Source organism: Panicum virgatum, chromosome 8K (genome assembly GCF_016808335.1).
Source record: "Panicum virgatum strain AP13 chromosome 8K, P.virgatum_v5, whole genome shotgun sequence".
In the NCBI taxonomy this organism is placed as follows: Eukaryota; Viridiplantae; Streptophyta; class Magnoliopsida; order Poales; family Poaceae; genus Panicum; species Panicum virgatum.
Window position 1 is genome coordinate 12678458 of NC_053143.1, and position 23591 is coordinate 12702048.

General features: G+C 44.6%; 2 long non-coding RNA genes and 1 pseudogene across 2 annotated transcripts; 2 read left to right on the plus strand and 1 right to left on the minus strand.

Moving 5' to 3' along the window:
* Positions 1–331: 331 nt before the first annotated feature.
* On the plus strand, positions 332–2042 carry LOC120643967. Its single transcript, XR_005663260.1, has 3 exons — positions 332–677; positions 804–979; positions 1270–2042. It is a non-coding gene; the product is annotated as an uncharacterized LOC120643967 (long non-coding RNA).
* Positions 2043–12972: 10930 nt separating this feature from the next.
* Positions 12973–22646, plus strand: LOC120645457 (annotated as a pseudogene).
* On the minus strand, positions 18406–20770 carry LOC120643968. The gene is made up of 2 exons (XR_005663261.1): positions 20088–20770; positions 18406–19952 (listed from the first exon to the last, which is right to left on the minus strand). It is a non-coding gene; the product is annotated as an uncharacterized LOC120643968 (long non-coding RNA).
* Positions 22647–23591: the final 945 nt, after the last annotated feature.

Here is a 23591-nt window from a genome sequence, read left to right on the forward strand (position 1 = left end):
GATAATTCAAATGGCTAAAGAGGATAATTCAAATGTGATAATTCAGTACCCTGGGTACCCATTAGCGGATATATATATATATATATATATATATATATATAGTATTGCTATATGGTACCCGGGTACCGAATACTTATTCAGTACCCAGCAGCACCGCGTCCGCGTCCGCAGGCTCTAGGCCCCTGTCCGCTCACGCTCAGGCTCCCAGGCCAGGCCCAGTTTTTTCCACGCCGATGCCCGGCCCAGTTTCCAGTGCCGAGGCCCGAGCACAATCACATCTCGTCAGCTCCCCCACTCCACCCACGATAGCACGTTCTTTTCGGTTACCCCAAACTCGTCCGCTCGCCTGCTCCGTACCACCCGTCGCCGGCGCTACTCCTCGACCCACCACCTTCGTTGGCGCCGCTCCTCAACCAGGCGCCAGCGGCCTCACCAGCCTCGCCGGAGCAGGATCCCACGCAGCCAAGGGCCGTAACTGCGGAAGTAGCGCAGCACGGTCCACACGGATGGTGTCGTTCCGGTTGCGGATCCCGTCCATCGGCGCACCACGGGACCGATTCGATGGCACCTCGTCGTCATCCATGCTACCAGCGTCCTGCTCCCTCCTTAGTCCATGGAAGCGGCGGGCCATGGTGGAGTGCCCCTGGCTGTCGAGCTGGGATCCACGGAGGCTGGAGGTTTTTCCATCTCCTTTTTCGTTCTTTTTTTATTACCTTCTCGGTGAACTCCTTGTGTGCAGACGTTGTGACTGCTTAATTTATGTTGATAACCATTCTTGCTTTCCTTGGACGTGGATCTTGCAGTTGCTGGCTGATTTTGCACCTATTCTCACCGCCTCACCGGCACTGACTCCTCCTGGATCAGGCGTAGTAGGCCTAATGATGGATCAGGCGTAGTAGGCCTAGGGAGCAGCTGATCCCCACTGTCTGGCTGTATCGATGCTTTCTCCCACAACCAAAGATGGCATCCAGTTCCCCAGGTTGTCTTCCCGTTTGTTATCTTTGCTTCACCTGTCTGGACATGGCGTTGATTCCTATTTTAGTTCCGTTAGAGATTGTAGTATAAAATCAATTTCTTTTTTGTGTAGTCACATCTATAAATTCTATTTGCCTGTGATCTTTGACAAATCCCAGAGATCTCCATCCTATTCTCAAAATTTCCACTTTACTCTGATCTGAATATTTATTAGTTATGCTTCCTGGTTCGAGCTAATAGTTTCATCAATGTTATTTATCCTCTTCTCACTTTTTTTGTATTTTTTTTTTGCAGATCACAAGCGCTTGCCATCAAAGCATCCTCATCCATCTGCTCTTCATGATTGCTCACATAGGTAGTTTCTTCTACAATTACTGATTTCTACAAAGCACCCCAGCACCTTTTCGCAACTCTTTATGCTATGTACTTTCTAAACAACAAAAGCCTGCTAAGCACAATATGTATTTACCAGCCTTTATGTGCATTAATTTTTCAGAATATGCAGTATCAGTTCTAGCTGAGTTCACTGGTTAGTTTTTTTTGGTTTATATGGAACGAAATTGTAGCATGTTCATGGTCAGATTACAATCAGAATTCTAGGTGTGCTTGATTTTAATCTGCTAACTGCTGGGGGAAGAATAATTATATAGTCAATTCCAAAGTCATCTCAGTATACATATGATGAAATCATAATAAATGGTTGCATACTCGTTTTCAATGATACTTCTCTCCACCAAGTTCATGGCTTTCTATATCACGTCTTCAATTTTTGTGTATGAATTTTTGACTGCTGAACTTGGTGATGCTAACCATGGTGTTCCTCTGCAACGACACTGGCATCACCTGTGACCATGCTGGCTGCATGAGATTTTGGAGCTCTGGGATGGCAAGTTCAAGCTGCCGAGCGACCGTCATGTTGCATGTGGAGCTAGCCTTGTGCCGCGTCGCTCTAGTGTGTGAAGATTCGATCTTTGTGATCCTAACATGTGAATTGTGTTGACAAAATCTGTGTGTTCAAACTGCAAAATGCTAGCTTTGATGACCACTGAAATGATCTGGTTTCGCCCCTAATTGTACTCAAGTTGGAAATTTTAGCTTTTTATACATGGTAGAGACAAACCAGCCATTGATGAATGAAACAGATACTGGTTGTTACGACAACAAGGTGAGAATGTAAATTGCTAGCTTTTCCGAGCTCAACTGCAATGAATGATAGTAAAAAAGACTTGTCACAACTCAATTCAAATAAATCAGTGATTATGTAGTACGGTATTAAAAATTCCTTTCAACGAGCAGATAAAGGTACCAAATCAAACAAGTTTGCAAGCCTTTGGATCCGGTTGTAAAAGGCAACCAGCCACGACCCCCACGACCCAGGTCGGAAAAAAGAAAAAAAACGGAAACAGTAGCGACTCCCACGACCCCAGGTCGGGAAAAAGAAAAAAAACGGAAACTGCAGCGACAGGAAAACCACGAGGGGAAGAAAACCGGGGGTGCGACATGACTCGGACGGCTCCGGGGCTCGTTCTCCTCGGTGGAGATTGGACGCTGGGGACCAAATGCCTATTTGGAACCCGGGGACTAAATAGTGCTGCCCTATATATATATATATATATATATATATATATATTAGTCATTAATATTTATCATATATATAGGAATTCACATTATGATAAATATCAAGGACTAATATTATATAAATGAATATCTATATATACATTTATATATAATAGTGGAGTTCATATATATATATATATATATATATATATATATATATATACATATACATACGAAGATATGCACAGATATATACATGTATACTTAATTACATACAAAGTGCAACATATATATTTAATTACATACAAAGTGTAATAAAAGTTTAATTAATATTATTATTTTTATTCCTATTATTTATGTTCGACACTCCATCATAGTAGAATTCCCCTATCGGGTGGAGGACCTCCTGAACAATAAAACTGCACATTGCTTCTTGAATTGCCAAAATCCTTTCCTCTCGTATGAGTGTATCTCGCATTGCACTGAGCTGTGAAAAAGTGAGAATATTAATTACAACACTTTACAAAACGAGTTAACGTTGCAACTTTGATAAAGTTTTTTGCTTACTTCCAGCTGCCATGCGGTATAGGTCTTTTAGCACCTATTAAGCCATGGACATTCTCTAGAACATAGTATGCGCATAAATTAGTTCCTTGCGCCTGCCTCCGACACTTTAAGAGAAATAAATGAAGTAATTAGCTATTAATGTATTCATATGCTAAAAGATATGGAACATGCAAATAAAGTAGAATCCCATCCATACCGGAAAGTTTTTGTTCCATTTTAGTTCGTCGCTGAAATTTCCACTATGCTTTCGAATGAATTTCTTCCAAACTCTAAACATGAACCAAAACGAATAAATATAGTTGTCGTTGATTTCAAAGTAATGGTGATTGAGGTGGTATGACAAGAATTAATTACTTGTTCAACATGTCGGTCATGTCTTTGTATTGGTTTGGATCTCTCCGCAATGAGTCCATGACAACCGCTAAGCTCTTGTCAGGAAATATGACAATTAGTATCCAGTGATCTCTACAAGATTTTATGTAGGGTTAATAAAATTCAGTTATACAGAACTAAAATAGTTACATGGCAGAAAAGACTTACGCAAAGTTGTATAGAAATAATATGTAAGCTTTGTAGTGTTGAACGCTTAAGTACTTGATATGTTTTTGAATGTTTCTGCTGGATTGCTCTTGAGATTCTTGCAATTCACAACCGATGGGTCGATGAAGCCGATGTGGTAATACCCTTTTTTCCGGCAATTTTGAATCTCCATCCTACGGGATACAAAATGAAGTAAGGAATCAATAGATTTGGAACTTGTAATAATATTCGTTAGTTATATATGGTAATGAACAAGATTTAAAGAACACACTTACAGAAGTCACAAACTGATGATAGAGATGTCGAGGGAGTCCTGATGGTATAGTTGGTACACTTCTTCACAATCAATCCATATGATGGCCTCTCCATGAAGGAAATCTTCATCTGTAATCTTTGCGCCCTGCATGAAGTTCAGATCTGCCATCGCCTTCATGTACAAGTCATGTAGCTTTCGCATTTACATTGGAAGCACAGGCACGATCTCTTGGGGGACAAGGCTGGTGCCCTCCTTATATGGCCATCGAACCACTGGAGCTATCGGATAATCTTTTGTCTGCGGATCTTGATTCGAAGCCCCTGTTATCTGATCAGTAGTGAGCTTTGATGATTGCACGAAAGCCAGAAAGCCTTGTTGTTCCTGGTTTAGCACAACTAGTGGTTCTATTGATTGTTTCTTTTGGGCCCCGAGCTGTGGAACATCAGATGATGACGATCCTGATTTCCTCTTCTGGTATGATTTCGTAATCGAGCGATCGTAGTCCGAAAGGAGTTTATCAATGAACTTCTTCTTATTCGATTCGCACATGCCGATAAAAAATTTCAATTTTGCAGGGTCCACTGGTTTATCCTGCTTCTCTGGCTCCTTCTTTTTTGGCTTCTTTGGCGGTGACAGAGGAGGTGAACTAGGAGATGGCGGTGAAGCAGGAGTAGTCGACGGCTGCCTAGGAGATAAAGATGAAGGAGAGTGTTCTAGGGCAGGCAGCAGAGGCGGTGGCGGAGGAGGTGAACCAGGAGCGGGTTGCGGAGATGCCGGCCTTGATCCCTGATTGGTAGGCTTGAGGATGATGTACTGCTTGTTCCATAGGATGTAGCCAAGAGTGGTGTCTGCTAGTGTTGTCTCTCCGTCACCTCCAGGAATATCGAGCGCGAGATTCTTCCAATCATTGCACACCTCCTCGACGCCAACTTTAGCGTATCTAGCCGGGATCTCCTGCCCATGGTACACCTCGCCTGGTGTGCTTGGCATGGCGGTACCATATGCAACCGTGAACGTTAAGTTCTTAATGGAAGTTTGAAGCTCACAAGGTGTCCGCTGGGTGATCTCATCCACCAAATAGTGCTGCTGGGCTGTCGTTTCAATTGCGGTGATTCCCGTATCGGCAGGGAGGCCCATGGAAGCGCAACTGCTTTTTTGTTGAGATAGGCCGGCCGCGTCGACATTAGGCTCTAGAGGCGCCGCTTGTGGTTCCTACTGGCTCATTGCTAAGGCCACTTGGCGTTTAACCTCATCCGCCATTCTTTCATCGTGTGAGAGGAGCTGTTCCTCTAGCCTTCACAAGTGCTCTCGCTCCTCATTCTTCCTTCTTTGCTGGCTTCTATATGAATCGATGAAATCTCTGAAACCAAACTTCCATGAAACCACTCCTTTGCCCCTTGTACGCCCTAGATGTTATGGATTCTGAAGGGCCGTAAGTCAGCTCGTCCTTTTCTCTATCGGGCTGGAATGTTCCTTGGGCAACTGCTTGTATGGCATCCTGTAGTCTCTGGGCCACTTGCTGAATATTTTGTCCATAGATGCACTCACCAGTCTCTGGGTTCAAGCTTCCACCATGAGCATAATACCAATTCTTTGAACGTTCAGGCCAGTTGATGGTTGAAGGTGTGATACCTTTGTCAATCAAATCCTGCTCCATCTTCTCCCATTTTGGTTTTGCCACCTTGTAGCCACCTTGACCTAGAGTGTGATGATATACTTTCATGGAGGCATTTCTCTTGTCCTTTTCCACGTTCCGAATCCCAAGCTCCGAAGACTTGTATTCCACAAAGGCATTCTAGTGGTCCTACTTTTCAAGGTCTCTAGTAAAATTAGGCGTTTTCCCTTTCTTGGTATAATTCTTCGTCAGATTCTTCTTAAATGTCTGAAGTTGTTCGGCTATCTTGCTCAGGGTCCAGTGCTTAGCTGATTCTTCTGATTCAGCCGAAATCGTGAAGTTCTTCTTCAGCTCCCGCTAAAACCATTCCTTTTCTCTTTCAGGCACCGCATCCCTTTGTTCGCTTGGATTGTTAGCTTTCCATAACCTAAAGCTGATAGGGATGTGGTCGCGGACAACACATCCACATTGCCTAATGTATTTCTTTGCGGCTGCTTCAGGAGCGATTGGTTCGCCATCTTGAGCCACTTCTGTTATGATGTATCCCCCTTCCAATTTCTTGGTCGGGCCTCACTTCGTTCTTATTGACTGCTGTGATGATCCATATGGCTTCAAAAAAATATATATCTTCATGGTTATTACTCATTGTAATTATGATTTAAAACAGAAAGATTGGTGTGATGATATATACATTTGCTTCTTGGTCAGCAGCAACATCTCTGGGTTGATCAATTTCGTCGCCACTAGACATATTGAGGTATATGTCGATATTGGCGGCATCACCGGTTTCTTCGGCATGAACACGCGCGGCGCTACCGGATGCAATCATATCCATTAGGAATTGTTCATCATCCATTGCTGAACGTTGCGGGTCCATCTTAACTAATTACTGAATAGAAATATTTCTAGTCACTGACGTCACTGATTATGCAATTTTATAGGAACTCGTAATAATCATAATCATATAAGTAAAAATACAATTTTCTATGATTTTTACAAGTCCATGAAGTCACAATACAATTTTCTACTATTTTTACAAGAATTTCATTATACAAAAGTCACAATGGCTATTTAAATAATATTTTAAATACATCTATGTAATTACATCCTCAAAGAAAATATACACTAAATCCCAAATTCAAATACATCAATATGAATTCCAAAATATATTGTATAACCTATTTATCCAAAAAGTACAAAAAATGATGTCCTAATTAATCAAAATATGAACATCTAATTAAACATATAAAACTGAATTAATTAGAACCCCTAAACATATAATGCATATCACTAATTGGTTATATTAAATTTGAACCTCAATTTGAATATAAATTTGAAGCTAACTTTAAACTTTAATTCACTAAACTAAACAAGAATTTGAAACTATAATTCACTAAACAAAATTCAATCAACAAAAAAACCCTAAGCCCCCCGAGGGCCGGCGTGCCTAGGGCAGGGGGATCGGGGGCGAGGACGGCGGCTCACAGCAGGGCGGGACGACGGCGCGGTGGAGCGAGGACGACGACGGCACACCGCACGGTGGCACTCGGGGGGGGGGGGTGGGGGGGGGGATGACGACGCGGCGGCGCTCGTGGACGACGTACGCCGCGGGCGCGTCGTCGCACGGGCGAGGGCGGGTGCGTGCTCGGGGTCGTGGGATGGCGGCGCGGCTCCAGCGGGGAACGACGCCGCGAGGGCAGCGCATGCTCGATGAGGCGGTGGCGCCGGTGCTTGGGGATGACGGCGCCCAAGGAATACGACACCAGCGAATGGGGACGACGGTGTGGGGCGAGCGGGCACGACGATGGCGAGGAGGAGGCTGCGGCGGTGGTAGAGATTGATGAGATCAAGAAAAATGCAAGTGTTGGACGAGGGGGAGAGGGGTGCCAGGATATATATAGGTGGGGGGCCTTTGGTCCCGGTTCTAGCCACGACCGGGGACTAAAGACCCTTTGGTCCCGGGTGGTGGCTGGAACCGGGACCAAATCCGAGTTTTGGCGGGCCGCGGCGAAAATGCGCCTGCGGTCCACTTTTAGTCCCGGGTGGATCTACCACCCGGGACAAATGAGGCATGTGGCGCCAAAACTTTGGGTGCTTTGATTCGTTTCTTTTTTTTCATTGCTTTTTTATTTGTCTTTTTAAAATAGGCTATCAGGTGTCAATTGTGTAGAAAATAAATTATGGGTGCAAAAATTACCAATCAAAGTTTCTGAGTTTATTTATACTTGATATGTACACAAAAATATTTTATTTTTATTTAAGTGATTGGATCCATGATTTATATAACTTGGTACATATTATAATTTTTATTTTGACCTTGCAAATATGTACTAGCTAAAAGAAATGTTTCAAACTATTGGTTTTGGAGAGGAAATGAGTTTTCTGAGGACATTAACGTTACAAAAGTGAGTTTTACATTAAATGTAGCTATTTTATGGAATTGGTGAAAGTGGGTGTTTGTATGTGATAAGTACATATGTTTAGAGAAATGTAACTATTGGTTTAGAGAAATTGATTTATATAACTTTAGTAGCCCCATGAACCTCTCGAACGGGAACATATTGTGTAGAAATACAGGTTTGAGAATATCAATCTCTATCACAAGGCGCACTAGAAGATGTGTCATAATGTTGAAGAATGATGGTGGAAATATCAACTCAAATCTAACAAGATATTGTACCACATAGTTCTACAACTTTGTCAGATTGACTGGGTCAATTACCTTTTGAGAACATGTATTGAGGAAGGCACATAGCTTCATGATGGTTAATCACACGTTCTCAGGCAGGATCCCCTGTAGCACAATGGGAAGAAGTTCAGTCATAAGCACGTAGCAGTCGCGAGACTTTAGGTTTGTCAATTTCTTCTCTTGCAAATTTAGGATTCCTTTTATATTGGACGAGTATCCAGATGGAACTTTGATACTGCTCAAGCATTCAAATATGCTTTCCGTTTCTTCTTTGCTAAGAGTATAGCTGGCAGGACTTAAATAGTGTCGTTCATTGTCTCGCTTTTCTGGATGTAGGGCATCTCTGTCTTCCATTCGTTGCAATTTCTGACGTGCTTCTAGTATATCTTTTGTCTTTCCGTACACCCCAAGAATCCTATCAGGTTCACACAAAGATTCTTTGTGAGGTGTATCACGTCAATTGCATGGCGAACATCTAAAACTTCCCAATATGGTAGCTCCCAAAAAATAGACTTCTTCTTCCACATAGGCGCCAATCTATTTTCGCTCGGAACAGGTTGGCTACTTGGTCCCTTTCCAAATACTACTTCTAGATCTTTGATCATTTCAAAGACATCATTGCCACTACGGTGCATCGGTTTTGTTCGGTGGTCCGCTTGCCCTTTGAAATGCTCACCTTTCCTTCGTACCGGATGTCTGACGGGAAGAAACCGACGACGACCCCATGTATACACACTTTCCGCAGTGAGTCAACCATATACTATCGGTATCCTCTAAACTGTGTGTGCAGGCTCTATATCCCTTGTTCGATTGTCCCGACAGGTTACTAAGAGCAGGCCAGTCATCGATGATTAAGAACAACAATGCTCATAGATTGAAGTCCTCTTGTTTGTATTCATCCCACATCCGTACACCTTCTTCACGCCATAGCAATAACAGTTCCTCGACCAATGGTCTTAAGTACACATCGATGTCATTTTCGGGCTGCTTTGGGCTCAGGATAAGTACCAGCATCATGATGAATTTCCGCTTCATGCATAGCCATTGTGGAAGATTGTATATGCATAGATTCACAGGCCAAGTGCTGTGCCCACTGCTCATCTCACCGAAAGGATTCATACCATCCATACTCAAACCGAACCTTATATTTCTCACATCCAAGACAAAGTCTGTGTAGGTTCTATCTATTTTTCTTCACTGTGACCCATCCGCTGGGTGTCTCAACATCGAGTCTTCCTTGCATTCCTCTTTGTGCCATGGCATCAACTTAGCATTCTCTTTATTTCTTCAAACGTGATATTATAGGCGAGTACCACATGACCTTGGCAGGAACTCTCTTTCTGGGACGCTCCCCCTTGACGTCCCCAGGATCATCTTTTCGGATCTTGTAACGCAATGCACCGCATACGGGGCAGGTATCCAAATTCTCATAGTCACCTTGGTAGAGGATGCAGTCATTGGGACATGCATGTATATTCTGCACCTCAAGTCCTAGAGGGCAAACAAGCTGTTTCGCTTCGTACGTTGTGCTAGACAATTCGTTATCCTTAGGATGTATTTTTTTTTTCAAAAGTTTCAGTAATTCACCAAACCCCTTGTCTGATACACCATGTGTTGCATTCCACTGCAGCAACTCCCGCGTTGTGCCAAGTTTCTTCAATCTATCTTCGCAGCCTGGGTACAACAACTTGCGATGGTCCTCTAACATATGTTGGAACTTCATCCTCTCATTTTCACTATCACAATCTTCCCGCGCACCCCGTAATGCCTGCCCGAGATCATCGGTTGGCTCATTTTTTGCAGCGTCTGCTTCAGACTCTTCCATGGCAGTATCATCGTCAAAGGCACCGAGTCCAACATGGCTTGGAAAATTGTCGTCATAACCTTCTTCTTCATTGTCTTCCATCATAACTCCCTTTTCTCCATGCTTGGTTCAACAGAAGTATTTGGGCATGAAACCATGAGTGAAAATGTGACTGTGAAGGGTTCTCCTAGAGAAGTAATCTTTATTATTCTGGCACTGTATGCACGGGCAGCACATGAAACCATTCTGCTGGTTTGCCTCGGCCACATCCAAAAAATAATGCAAGCCATCAATGAACTCCTGGGTACGTCGGTCAGCTTCGTACATCCATTACCGGTCCATCTAAATTGTTTTCTAAAAATAAAAACAAATTTCACTACTAAAATTCTCATCCGCATATTTCAAATCGATAGATTTCGTTACAACATGAATAAAATTGAAAGTTCTGAATATCCAAGCACACAATTTGAATAATACATTTTTCATACACCACGATTAATTAAAAGGTCTACATAATCCATTACACAACATGATAATTTAAATGGTCCAAGTTGAAATAGCGAAAAAATACATGCTAATACAAACTACTCACGAGACCTATTGGCCAAGGCCCCGTGAACCGCCTCACGAAGTTTCGACATGTTACAATCAAATTCTGCCAACCCTGACACTTCACGCCTTGCATTATATCGAGCCATCAACTCACGATCATCATCTGTACCATGCAACTCGACATTAAATTCACGCTGAAATTTGCGATCTGCTTTTCCAAGATCGAAGCAATGATATGCTTTCTTAATCCAATGACGAATACGACCGCTAACAAGTCCAAGACGCTCCTCGTGGCAGAACTCAATAGAATGTTCGGTGTGCCTTAGATGATTGCGTACCGATGCCCGAGCGGCCGCGCGACGCTCCAATGCATCATGATGCAAAGTCATACTCGCTACAGTTATCAAATACAAGAAAAAACTAAATAAATTCTTACAAAACTAAATCCATATATACAAGTAAATCACATCTACTCTATATACTCATTTACATCAACTAATACAAGTAAATCACATCTACATATGCAAACTTTAAGTACCATATTTGAGCTCAAATGGTGTATAAATAAAAAAAACTCCAATATTTTTCCAATCTAAAAAACATCACATTCCTCTATTTCTAAACCATGAAATGACCTACAAAAGGTCAAAAGCAATGAAAGATGAGAGAAACAAGTTCCAAACCTTTAGAGTTGTTGGATGGATTGGGGAATCAAGAGCTTTCACAAATTTGTAGAGCAAATGGGCAAAGAACTCCTCCCACCCGAGCCAAGAACAGCAAGAACAATTGAGCTGAATGGCTCGGGCGAGGGGGAGAAGAAGGATATAAGGGTGTGCAGGGGACTTTGGTCCCCGTTGGTGGCTCCAACCGGGACCAAAGGCCAACCTTTTGTCCCGGTTGGTAGCCGGGACCAAAGGCCCCTGGGACCATTGGTCCCGGTTGGAGCCCGGCCCGGCTAGCCGTTGGAATCGGGACTAAAGCCCTTTTTGGTCCCGGGTCCAACGGCGGCCGGGACAAATGGCCTGAATCAAAGGGCTGTTCTGTAGTAGTGCCATGCATGGAATGGAAGTAGCCTAGTACCGTAGTACAGATGAGAAACAGTACTGAGGCCTCTGTGACTGTTGAAATTATACAGAAACAATTCAGACTGAACGAATTACTGATCAGTGAGGTGTTTTAGTTTAGAAAGAAACATGCTGTTATATATGTATATAGGGCTGCTGTATCCATGATTGATAGGCATAACTGTACATAGGTACAAATTAAAGCAATGAACATTCCCAAAAGCTCATATGCCATGACTAACTTAACCACATGTTTTTTGTTTAGGCCAATCTCAGTGAGAGTGTTATGAGAGTGTCATGGGCATTAATTTTGCTGACGGTGGCAGCCTCATTATAAAGAGAGAAGAGGAGTGTCATGGAATGGAATGTGAAAGGAGTGTCATGGTAACTGAGTCGATGATAATTATCTTAGTAACTGTGTCGATGATAACTATCTTGGTAACTATTTTTTGAATAAGACGAGTGGTTAAATTTGAGGTTAAAAAAAATGAAATAACCTATAATTTAGAACGGACCAATTACTAATTAGCTAGTGGGTTGTTTCTTTTCCAGACTACCAAAGAAATTGTTTCCTTCTAAATACAAGTTAGCATGAGTTGAAACTGATGTCATGCAACTTTGTAAGTTCCAAACCAAACCAAACCTACCTGATATGGTAGTAGCTTTTCAAACTTGTACGAACTAAAACTTACGTGTAACTGACTAGAAACTGATCATCGGTTCAATATTATCCTGGAAATTAAGGGTGTGTTTAGTTCCACCCCGTAAACGTAAAAAAGTCGTAAACGCATTAAAGTGAAAAGGAATCTTGCTAATTTGAAGTACTAAATTAAGTCTATTTATAAAATTTTTTGCATGAATGGGCTGTAAATCGCGAGACGAATCTAATGAGCCTAATTAATCCATGATTTGCAATAGTAATGCTACAGTAACCATCCGCTAATTATTGATTAATCATGGATTAATTAGCATCATTAGATTCGTCTCGCGATTTACAACCCATCTGTGCAAAAAGTTTTGTAAATAGACTTCATTTAGTGCTTCAAATTGGGAAGATTCGAAACGCAAAATTTTTTTTGCGTTTCCAGCCTACCGAACTAAACACGGCCTAAATAACCTCAGTGCTAGTCACGTGACCAGCTGGGCACAAGGTAAATTTGTACCATCATGACACCAAGAATAAATTTCTGAAAAGTGGGCCCTGTGTGCACCATTCCCAGGAAAGGACGCCCATTGTGGGCCCAGCTCACATCTGCCAACCCCAAACGCTTCTTGAATCCTCTCCACTAACTTGCGCTATAAGTTCCGAGTCCCCCAAGTCTCAAGTCTCAACTCCAAGAACACAGCAAGAAAATGACGACGTCCAAGAGGTTGGCGCCATGGCACAGGCTCTCGGAGGCGGAGGCCGCCGTCGCGGCGAGCTGGGTGGGGAGGTATTTCAAGCTGGACGCCCGCAAGAGCTCCTTCACCAAGGAGCTCCGCGCCGGCGCCGCCACGTTCCTCACCATGGTCTACACCATCTCCGTCAACGCGGCGATCCTCACCGACTCCGGCGGGCCGTGCACAGCGCGAGACTGCACGCCGGTAGTGAACTTGACGGCAGCGCCCGGGCCGGAGTGCACGGCCGGGCCGAACCCGAACCCGGGGTACGAGCAGTGCCTGGCGTGCACCAAAAGCGACCTGATCGTGGCCACGGCGGTGGCCGCCATGGCCGGCTCGATCGCCATGGGCGTGCTCGCCAACCTCCTGCTCGCGCTGGCCCCCGGCATGGGTGCCAACGCCTACTTCGCCTACAACATGGTCGGGTTCCACGGCTCGGGTTCCATCCCCTACGGCATGGCGCTCGCCGTGGTGATGCTGGAGGGCGTCATCTTCCTCGCGCTGTCGGCCGTCGGCCTCCGGTCAGGCTGGCGCGGCTGATCTTGCGGAACATCCGGCTCGCCTCCGCCGTCGGCATCGGCCTGTTCCTGGCCTTCACCGGCCTCCAGGCGCAACAGGGCGTCGGGCCCGTCGGCGCCAGCCCGTCGACGCTGGTCACGCTCGCCGCCTGCTCCGAGGTCGACCCGGCCACCGGCGCCTGCCTCGGCGGCACCATGCACAGCCTGACGTTCTGGCTCCGCGCCGCCGGCTTCCTCATCACGGCGACATGCCCGGCGCGGGGCGTGAAGGGGGCTATATGTTGACGCCAATTTAGGGCCAACACACAAACTCGCACGATTGCACAGCGCAAGGAAGGGCTCAATGCAGCGCCTCTTGCGTAGGGCGGTCAGACCGGTCAGGTGGACCGGACAATCCGGTCGCCGGGGTAAAATGGCAAAGTCCGACGAACACTGACCCGGTAGGGACCCCGACAGGGCAGGTGCGTGTAGGGTTGTTTTAGGGTCGGCAGGCAACCTAAAACGCCTTCAGACGTCACAGAGACGAATGAAGAACAACAAATAGGGGGTAGAGGGAGCTAGGGTTTGGAGAATACAAAGTAAAGGCAATAAAGAAAAGTAATGTATTTGTGTTTTTGATCAATTGGATACCCTCAATCGGCCATGACCCTTTATATTTATAGGGTGGGTAGACTTATCTCGTAAGAAATCCTGTTAACAGATCTAAATCCATAAAAATCCTTAATTATACTCGGACTCCCTTTGGACCGGTCAGACCGGTCGGCTCCTGCCAGACCAGCTACAACGCCCAGACCGGTCAGACCGCTTGGTCAAACCAGTCAGACCAGTTGCTGCCAATTTTGGCTGTCAACATATGCCCTCATATTCTTTAGCAAAGCTTGCGTGCCAAAGAACACTCCTCGGCACCAAAATTGTCTAAGAGCGATGATCAATAATACATCGGCTATTTTTTGTGCTAAGGGCGATAAAAAATTATCGGCCATGACTTACTTTTCTTCAAATTGATAATCAAACAACTTGCTTCAGCCTCCAAACTTTCTTTGTGACTACTAGTTTTGTTGGCTTGACCTCCACTTGTTGCTCCATTGACTCATGTTTGCGCAAACGTTGCAGCCTTCGCTTTTGGGTATGAGACAAACCTAAGGGACACCACCTTGGCTGTAAGTACCTTGAATCTTGATTCGTGTCCTTTCTACCCTCCTTGCTGCAACTAAGATCTCTTTTGACCAGATTATTGCTAACAACAATCGATTTTTGTGGCGAAGCATGATTTGGACACATAAGAGGATATTGAATGTAATATGATTGCATATGCATCCTACTGTAATCCAAGGGCGTATAAAAGTAAGGATGAAACTAGGGAGTAATCGGCCCATAATACGCAGCAACATTACCTTGATGACGAGAGGAAATCGATTGCTCTTGATGTTCCGTTGATGATCTTCTATCCTTAGCTTCACCTGGCTGCTTCTTCTTCTCCTGAGTAGCTCCTTGCTTCTCATATTTGTCCAAGAGTTCCTTAAAACTCAGCCTTATCTTGCTTTTGGAGGAACTCTCAGGTCTACTGGATGCACTGGTCAAACTGGTCTTGAGACCGGTCAGACCGGTTGGACCGGTCAGACCGCTACTAGATCCGGTCAGACCGGTCGACTTGCTTTCAGTCTTCTTCTTGTCTTGCCCCCTCGAGTGTTGAAATCTTTATTGCAGCTCGGGAAGTCTTATTCAGCAGTGTCTTTTTCTCAGGCCTCTCTTCTCCAATGATCACATTCTTTCCTTTTGTTGATTTGGCCGAATTAGAACCTTAGGATTCTTTAGTTCGAGCACATGCGTATGCATTGAAAAAGGATTCTGGTCAATTTGCATTCCAGAAATAACCAATCGTCCTTCGATTCTATTTGTCTACGAAGAATATTGCAATCATTGGTAGCATGAAAAAAAGTATTGTGTAATTTATAATAAGCACGCCACTTCAACTCATCCATTGATGGAATAGTGTGAGAGAACTTAATTTTCCCAAGCTTTGCTAGCTCATTAAAAATTCTATCACACTTAGACACATCGAAAGTGTATTTAACTTCATCATGTCGATTTTTAGGAATCGGCTTTAAAGAAGCACAAGTGCTTGGTTTATTGCTAGATGACCATACAAACTCACCAACATAAACCTCACTATTCTCATCGTCTGAAGAATCACCATGTAACATATGCATACCAAGACGATCAGATTTAAATTTTAACTCTTTACTTCGGCTTTCTTGAGCCAAAGCTCTTTGCAAAACTTGTTAATGGTTAAGAACTCATAGCCTTCTAGTTTTTCTTTAATATGAGACCTTAAACCATTAAGAGTTAATTCGGTAAAATTCTTCTCAGAAATAACCAAGCTATAACATCGGTTTTTTAATCTCTAAATTTTCTAATATACTCAGCAACAAGTTCATCATGTTTTTGCTTAACTGATGTTAAATGACATAGTCTCAATTCATTATCACTATTGTAAAAATACTCATGAAATTTATGCTCTAATTGAGACCATGTTTGCACAGAATTAGAAGCTAATGCCGAAAACCATGAAAAAGTAGTACCAGATAATGACAAAGGGAACATTCTAATTTTTAAATGATTAAGGCTGCCATAAATTCCCATCTGTGCGTTAAACTGACTAACATGCTCCCATATAGTTCTACTATCCTCCAGTGAATTTAATAAATGCAGACACCTTAAAATTTTGAGGATATGAAAAAGAATCAAAACTCTCATGATAAGATTTTTGACAAACAAGAGTTTTGTCCTTAAGTTCTACGCCGAAAGTTTCTTTAAACATAATAGCCAAATCATTCTTATATTTCTCAAGTATCAGATTAAAATAGGAATAATTTGGCTTTTGCATATTAGCACTAGAATTATTCGGCGCATCAGGTGCATGGTTTGGTTGTGTATACGGTATTTGCTGCAAATAACCATTATTTGGCACTGCACCGTACGAAAAACCTGAACTCTAAGGAGGCATAGTGTATGAATTATTCATTCGGCTAAAGTCAGCCGAAACATGAGGTACACTAGCAATTTGTTCAGGAAAAGATGAATATGCAACTAAAGCCCCAGAACCGGTTTGACCGGTTGGAACCGGTCCTCCATGACCAGTCTGACCGATCGGTGAGACCGGTCCAACCGCTCCATGCGTACGGTACTGTTCTGGGCTTCTCTGACTATTATAAAAATTCATCGGCATTCCATAATGAGGCGCATGTGCTGCCTATGACTCAAGAGGCATGGTATTATGTTGAAAAGTGCTATCAACATTAGATCTACCACTATCATCAGTCAAAAGTTGCTTTCCTAATGATTTATCAATCATGTTTTGAACAATAGCAAGCATTTTTTCTTGACCACTAACAATCAATTGACTAACTTGCTCCAAAGCAATAGACGATGTTGCAGCACTTACATTGGTACTAGTAAGGTGCCCGTGCTAACGCCACGGATAAATTGCTGATTAAAATAAACACGGACTCCAAAAGCACTATCATCAACACAAAACTAATGCTTCCCCTGAATAGCTATGAACACGTATGTCTGAAACTCTGAATTAAAAGCAAAGATCAAGAATGACTACAATACCCTTAGTTACCATGAGGGGCGGCAAAATTACTACAATACCCTTAGCTAATAAGGGTAACAAAAAATCAAAAGGCTATGGTATCTAATTGTAGCACTGATACCGTCAAAGCACCTTATCAATATTTGAATCAAAAGGCTATGGTATCAAAAGGCTAGTTATCAATCTTTGATTCCTAGAATGGGCATGGACAGGCATAGTTAGAAACACTTAAAACAGAGTCACTGACAGCATATGAGCCGGTAGCTAATCAGAATTAAATCAAAAGTTAATAAGGATTCAGTCAGAACTGAAAACTGAATCTCATGCTGCTCCAATTTTCAGCTTTGCATCAGCACAAATAAGAAAGTACTCCACTAAAACAAACAAATTATTTCAGGATAAGTTTTTTTTCATTCATCAGACCATCATTTAATAATCTCATATATAGATAGATATAAGAGCAGAATGGAGACTACGGACATGTGCACTTCGACATTGGACTTTACCTATGGGTGCCCGTGCTAACGCTACGGGTGCATTTTAGAAGTACAAAAAGTAGAATCAAGTAACAGAAAAAAATAGTCTAATAATTTTTGTTTCGAAACGGACAGTGAATTAAGAGAATATGCATAAAAAGAAAGTGGACAATCATCCTACATTGGAATGTACACTGGTCAGTAGCTTAAATCCATCTTTCTTACCTTAAGAATATCACTTCCAGACATAAAGCCCTGGCTCCGTGACAAAAGATAAACAAGGCAATTTTAGCACAGCATATTACACAAAACTTATTGCACGAAAGTTTTTAGGTAAAAAACAATTTAAATGACCGGACCAGAAGTTCTTAAGCTGGCTCACTGATCATCTCAACTTTAGCTTCAGATAAACCTCAGATTCCAGAAGGTTATGCAAGATAATTTTGCTCGAAAGAAATAGCAGCGAGATAATTGTAATAAAAAATTACCGATCCCTAACAGCTTAGATCAATTTCTAACAATATAGTTATCTAGAATGTGCGGAGGTCTCATATCTGGGAAGACAAGTAGAATATAAGTACGGAATGAAGAGGAACAATGATGATATTCTCAACCTATTAGTAAACGAAAAGACATTATCACATTGCAAAACCAGTCAAGAGAATTTATAGGACAATGGGGGTACCTAAGAACCTTACGAAAAGTAAAATTTCAGGACAATGCTGCGCTACAGATCAATCTGAATGTAATGCAGAACAAAAGCAGGTGAAGAACATCTCAAATGGTACAATAGGGACAGAAACTGAACCACATCTGAACTCTGAACTTGTAAACCAGTTTTGTTCAGTCTTTGTTTTTACAAATATTGAATGAGCATATGAACACAATCACCGCTAGAAGAACAATCTTAACATAAAAAGCTTCTGCACAACTGTAACTTGAGCTAATGTTCACTGTTTACAATACTGTAAGACAACTAATTGCAGATGTTCATTTTGTGGTTCTAGCAGTACATCGTTGAATCAAGAACAACCAAACTACTAAAACGAAGAGGTGTATCTTCCATTACCTTGGAGGAGGAGCTGGGCATAACCACAGGCGTGGTGGCCTCGAGGAATCTCTCAACATGTACATAGGTTTAGAAACTCTATTTGACTATTAACAGATTTAAAACAATACAGTAGGCATCATGCAAAATGTCCCTGCAAATCACTGTATCATATAAAACAGCAGGAGCACAAGAGAGTGCAGGCTGTATTTGTACTGGTGGTTCGTACAGGTAACATGTCTCCGTACGGCTCCTCCTCTCTTCGACCAGCAGCAGCGATGTTCCTGAGCAGCTGTGCCGTGGATCGAGCAAAAGGTAGCAGGGAGGAGGAACTTGAGCAAAAGTTTAATTCCCGTGCACTCCAACAAGTGCTGTAATTTTTCAAACTCTAAATGGGATTGCAACTCTAATATCTTTTATATAGAAACCAAAGCATGCAAAGAAATGGGATTGCCGAGTATAGATTAGTTAGTATGAATTGGAAAAACCGAATGGAATCCTTACATTGTCAATTCCACTACAAAAGAAGAAATGCTTTCGCAATGCAAATGAGTAACAAAGCATCTGGAACCAAAATATAAAAGAATTGGAAGACTGTTGTTGAAACCATGAAGAATTGGAAGCACTTCTCACCTTTCACGTTCCACATCTAATTTGTGTACTGCTGCTTACAAACCCAGCCTTGCCAATGTCATAATAGCTTCCTTGAAAAAGAAAATGCAACCAACTGTGGAAATCCATACGCAAGAGTAGCTTGTCCTCTATGGAGAAGAACCGTGAGGTTGGCGCAGCTCCTGTATGTATGAACAATACAACTTTGCAAATTGTGTATTGTAAGGCTTATCCATGAAACAATACAACTTTGCATGATGAGCAGGCTGGTACTCCCAGTGTCAATGTCGGGCAGCATGATGAGCAGGTTAGTAACCCAAGGCATAGTCAATTTGAGGAAAATGGGAAGTGAACTAAAAAGAACAAAAGCAGTAAATACTCCAAAAAATAGGAAAGGAGGGTGAGAAGGTGACGCACACCATTCTCTGGCTGCACAAACAAGAGACGACATCCCTATTATGAATTTCATCAAACATCCAAAGAAAACACAAACATAATTCTTTCAGCTAGCTATATCCTTCTGGAATACCTATAGCCAAGCAGAGATGAAATTCATAATAGGACAATGAGAAGGTGAAACAAATAAGTTCAGAACCAAAAGGCTAGTACTGTCATCTTTCACCAAATATCCATGTTCTGCAAGCTTATCCAGTTCTGGGCGTACATCTACGAATCTCCCTATGCATATGCATAAATCGGCCCTAATATATGAAACGCAAAAATTTCACATCAATGCGGTTGCCCAAATCTTGGTAGCAGTAGCACAATATTCCTGTATGGATCTGAATCCCAATCGCCTAATCCCTAGTGGCAGGAGGCAGAGGGGATAAACTTACTGTGGGAGGGGCCGCACTGGACAGGGTGCAGCCTCTTGTAGGCTTGTACCGAGGGGCAGCGCCGGTTGTGCCGGTCGCCGTTCGCCGCGTGAACCGGCTGGCGCTATATGTGGAGGACGGCGCTGGTCTTCGAGGGACGGAGCGCTGGGGAGTCGGCCTTCCTTGCTGAGGCATTGTGCTGCGCCGGCTGCGGATCTGCCTCGGGGCGGGGCCGGCTGCCATTCTTTTTCCCCCATGGCCCCATCTCAGCCGGAACCCGCTGCCCGCGCGCTGGCGGCGGCGGCCTAAGCCCGCAGCAGGCGCAGGGCGGGGCGGCGGCGCAGGTCGGGTTCGCGGGTGGTGAGGCGTGCGCCACTCGTGGCGCCGGCGAAGGGCGGGTTCGGCGGGAGGCGAGGGCGACGCTGGGGATTCGCGGGAGGCGCGCGGGAGGACGGCTGCGGTGGGGTTGCTGCCGTCCGGCACTTTGGGCGGAGGCGCTCAGAGCGGAGGCCCTTTGATCTGCCGGCGAACGGCAGGAAGTCGAAGAGCCAGCCCTAGCCGGCGCCCGTGATCCGAAAAAAAAGGAAATAGAGGCGAGGCAGGATTCGAACCCCGGCTGCGGCAGGCTTGTTTCGCGCGTGAGGCAGGCTCCGCGTTGAGTCGCGCGTGGAAGCGCATGATCCAAATGACGCCGGCCGTCAATCGTGGTTGAAGCTTCTGAGGAGGGATTGATAGTCGTTGATTTCAATTGTGTTGAATTGCTGTGTATAAAATCTTGGGTACACAATTTATTCCTATCTCTGCGGGGTGCATTTGAGGTTGTGGCCATAGCATAATTAAATCCATCATTTATAGGATGGATGGATTTGATTTAGCCTGCTCCTCTTCATGTGAAAGAATAACCACCTCCTTATCCTTTGAGACATCACCTTTCTTATTCTTGAAGAAGTGGGATAAGTACTGTTGACACTTCTCTTCAATTTCTTTTTCTTTGCGCCGTATGCTCTCCTCTTCACAATCCTTGATGAAGGCTTTGTACGCCTTACGATCCTCAGCCAACAACTCATGTTCAGTTAGCCTAACGATATTGTCAACATTAACTTCACCAGGATTTGTAATCTTCACCATGGTAGTAGATTGGAGTAGATTAGATCACCTTCACAACCAAGATCTTTCTTCCCCAACGGAGTCGCCAAAATATGTTGACGCCAATTCAGGGCCAACACACAAACTCGCACGATCGCACGGCGCAAGGAAGGGCTCGATGTAGAGCCTCCTGCGTAGGGCGGTCAGACCGGTCAGGTGGACCAGACAGGCCGATCATCGGGGTAAAACGGCGAAGTCCGACAAACGCTCATCCGGGAGGGACCCCGTCAGGGCAAGCGCACGTAGAGTTGTTCTACGGTCAGCAGGCCACCTAGAACGCCTTCAGACGTCGTGGAGACGAAGGAAGAACAACAGATAGGGGGTAGAGGGAGCTAGGGTTTGGATAATACAAAATAAAGGCAATAAAGAAAAGTAATATATTTGTGTTTTTGATCAATTGGATACCTTCAATCGGCTGTGACCCTTTATATTTATAGGGTGGGATGGACTTATCCCACAAAAAATTTTATTTACAGATCTAAATCTATAAAAATTCTTAATTCTACTCGGACTCCCTTGGAACCGGTCAGACCGGTCGGCTCCTGCCAGACTAGCTATAACGCCCAGACCGGTCAGACCGCTTGGTCAGACCGGTCAGACCGATTGCTGCCAATTTTGACTGTCAACACCATGATCTATGGCATCGTGCTCGTCACGGCGGTGTCGTGGATCCGCGGCACGAGCGTGACGGTGTTCCCGGACACGCCGGCCGACGACGCCGCCTTCTCCGCCTTCAGGAAGGTGGTCGGCTTCCACACGATCAGCACCACTGCGGGGAAGATCAGCTTCGCCAGCCTCCGCCATGGCAACGTCTGGGTAGCCCTGGTGACGCTCCTCTACGTGGACGTGCTGGACACGACGGGGACAATGTTCTCCATCGCCGAGTACGGCGGGTTTGCCGACGAGGCCACCGGCGGGTTCGAGGGCGAGTACCAGGTGTTCCTAGTGGACGCCGGGTCAACGGTGCTCAGCGCGAGGCTCGGGAGCTCCACCGTGACCACCTACATTGACTCGGCAGCGGGGATCCGGGAGGGCAGCCGGACGGGGCTGACCGACCGCCGTCACCGTGGCGGCGGGCTTCCTGGCGTCGCTCTTCTTCGGGCCGCTGCTGACGAGCGTGCCGCCGTGGGCGGTGGGCCCGTCGCTGGTGCTGGTCGGCGCGATGATGATGCGGTGGCCGGGGAGATCGAGTGGGGCGACATGAAGGAGGGCGTGCCGGCGTTCGTGACCATGGCGCTGATGCCGCTGTTCTTCTCCATCGCCTACGGCATCATCGCCGGGCTGGGCGTGTACATCGCGCTGCACTGGTATGACTGGGCGCGCCACGGGTTGGGCAAGGTGAGGGGCGTGCTGGACGAGTGGCGGAACCAGGTGGCAGTGGCCGTGGGCGAGGTCGGCCCCGCGGCGGCGGCGGAGCAGGACGACGTCGTCTGACCTCTGTTTGTTGCATTGATGCGCAAGATCGTAGAAGGTGACAAGCTGTTAATTAGTAGGTTGGTTAGTTGTTTTAGTAAGGTCGGTCACTTTGGCAGGGCACTTAATTTGGGGGAGAGCTGTGCGTTGTCCTTGGTAGGATGATGGTGGTTACTGGATTAGGGCAAAGGAGTGGGAATGGGACCTGCTGGGAGATTCTTGATGTGTAAGGAGGTGTTTGTACTTTGACCATCATTGGAGGCAGCGTTCTCATTGATTCTCCTCCCATCGCTCCCTTTGGCACGTTTCTTTTTTTCTGACATATTCGTGGGAACATGCATGGGCGAGTAGTGTATATTTTTGTGCGAGGGTCAGGTCAATGCCATCATTGTGAGAGCGAGTGACTACCGTAGAAGCAACAGAACGAGCTGCTTGCTGAATGACCAGTGCCAACAGCAGGGCGAGGCTCGCTGTCACGGGACCTTGCACCACCTACCATGCGAGGCTGGCCTGCTCCAGTGCTATCCCTGTCCAGGCTTCGTATCAAAGAAAGGTGTTGTTTGCACAAGGGAACGAGAGCTTTGCGCTGCAGTTTAGTATGACTATATCTATAGTTTACACCATCCCAGTACACAAAGAATTATGAGCTGGTTGTTTGGCACATGCTGGTATTATGGAGCAGTAGATCAGTTGTTATAATTGTAACTTGTAAGTACTAAGTGCAGAGAGGTTGCTAGGCTGTAGCTAGGCTAAGTTGATAAGGTCATGACTCATGAAGAGTCACTATCTGAAACTGTGTGTCATGGATATAGGCCATGTTTGGATCCTCCGGACGAATAATTAGTCCGGAGGAATCTTGATATTTAAAAGTATTAAATAAAGTTTATGTACAAAACTACTTGGAGAACCTCTGCGCTAATTCGCAAGACGAATCGAACGAGATATATTAATTCATGATTAGCGGAT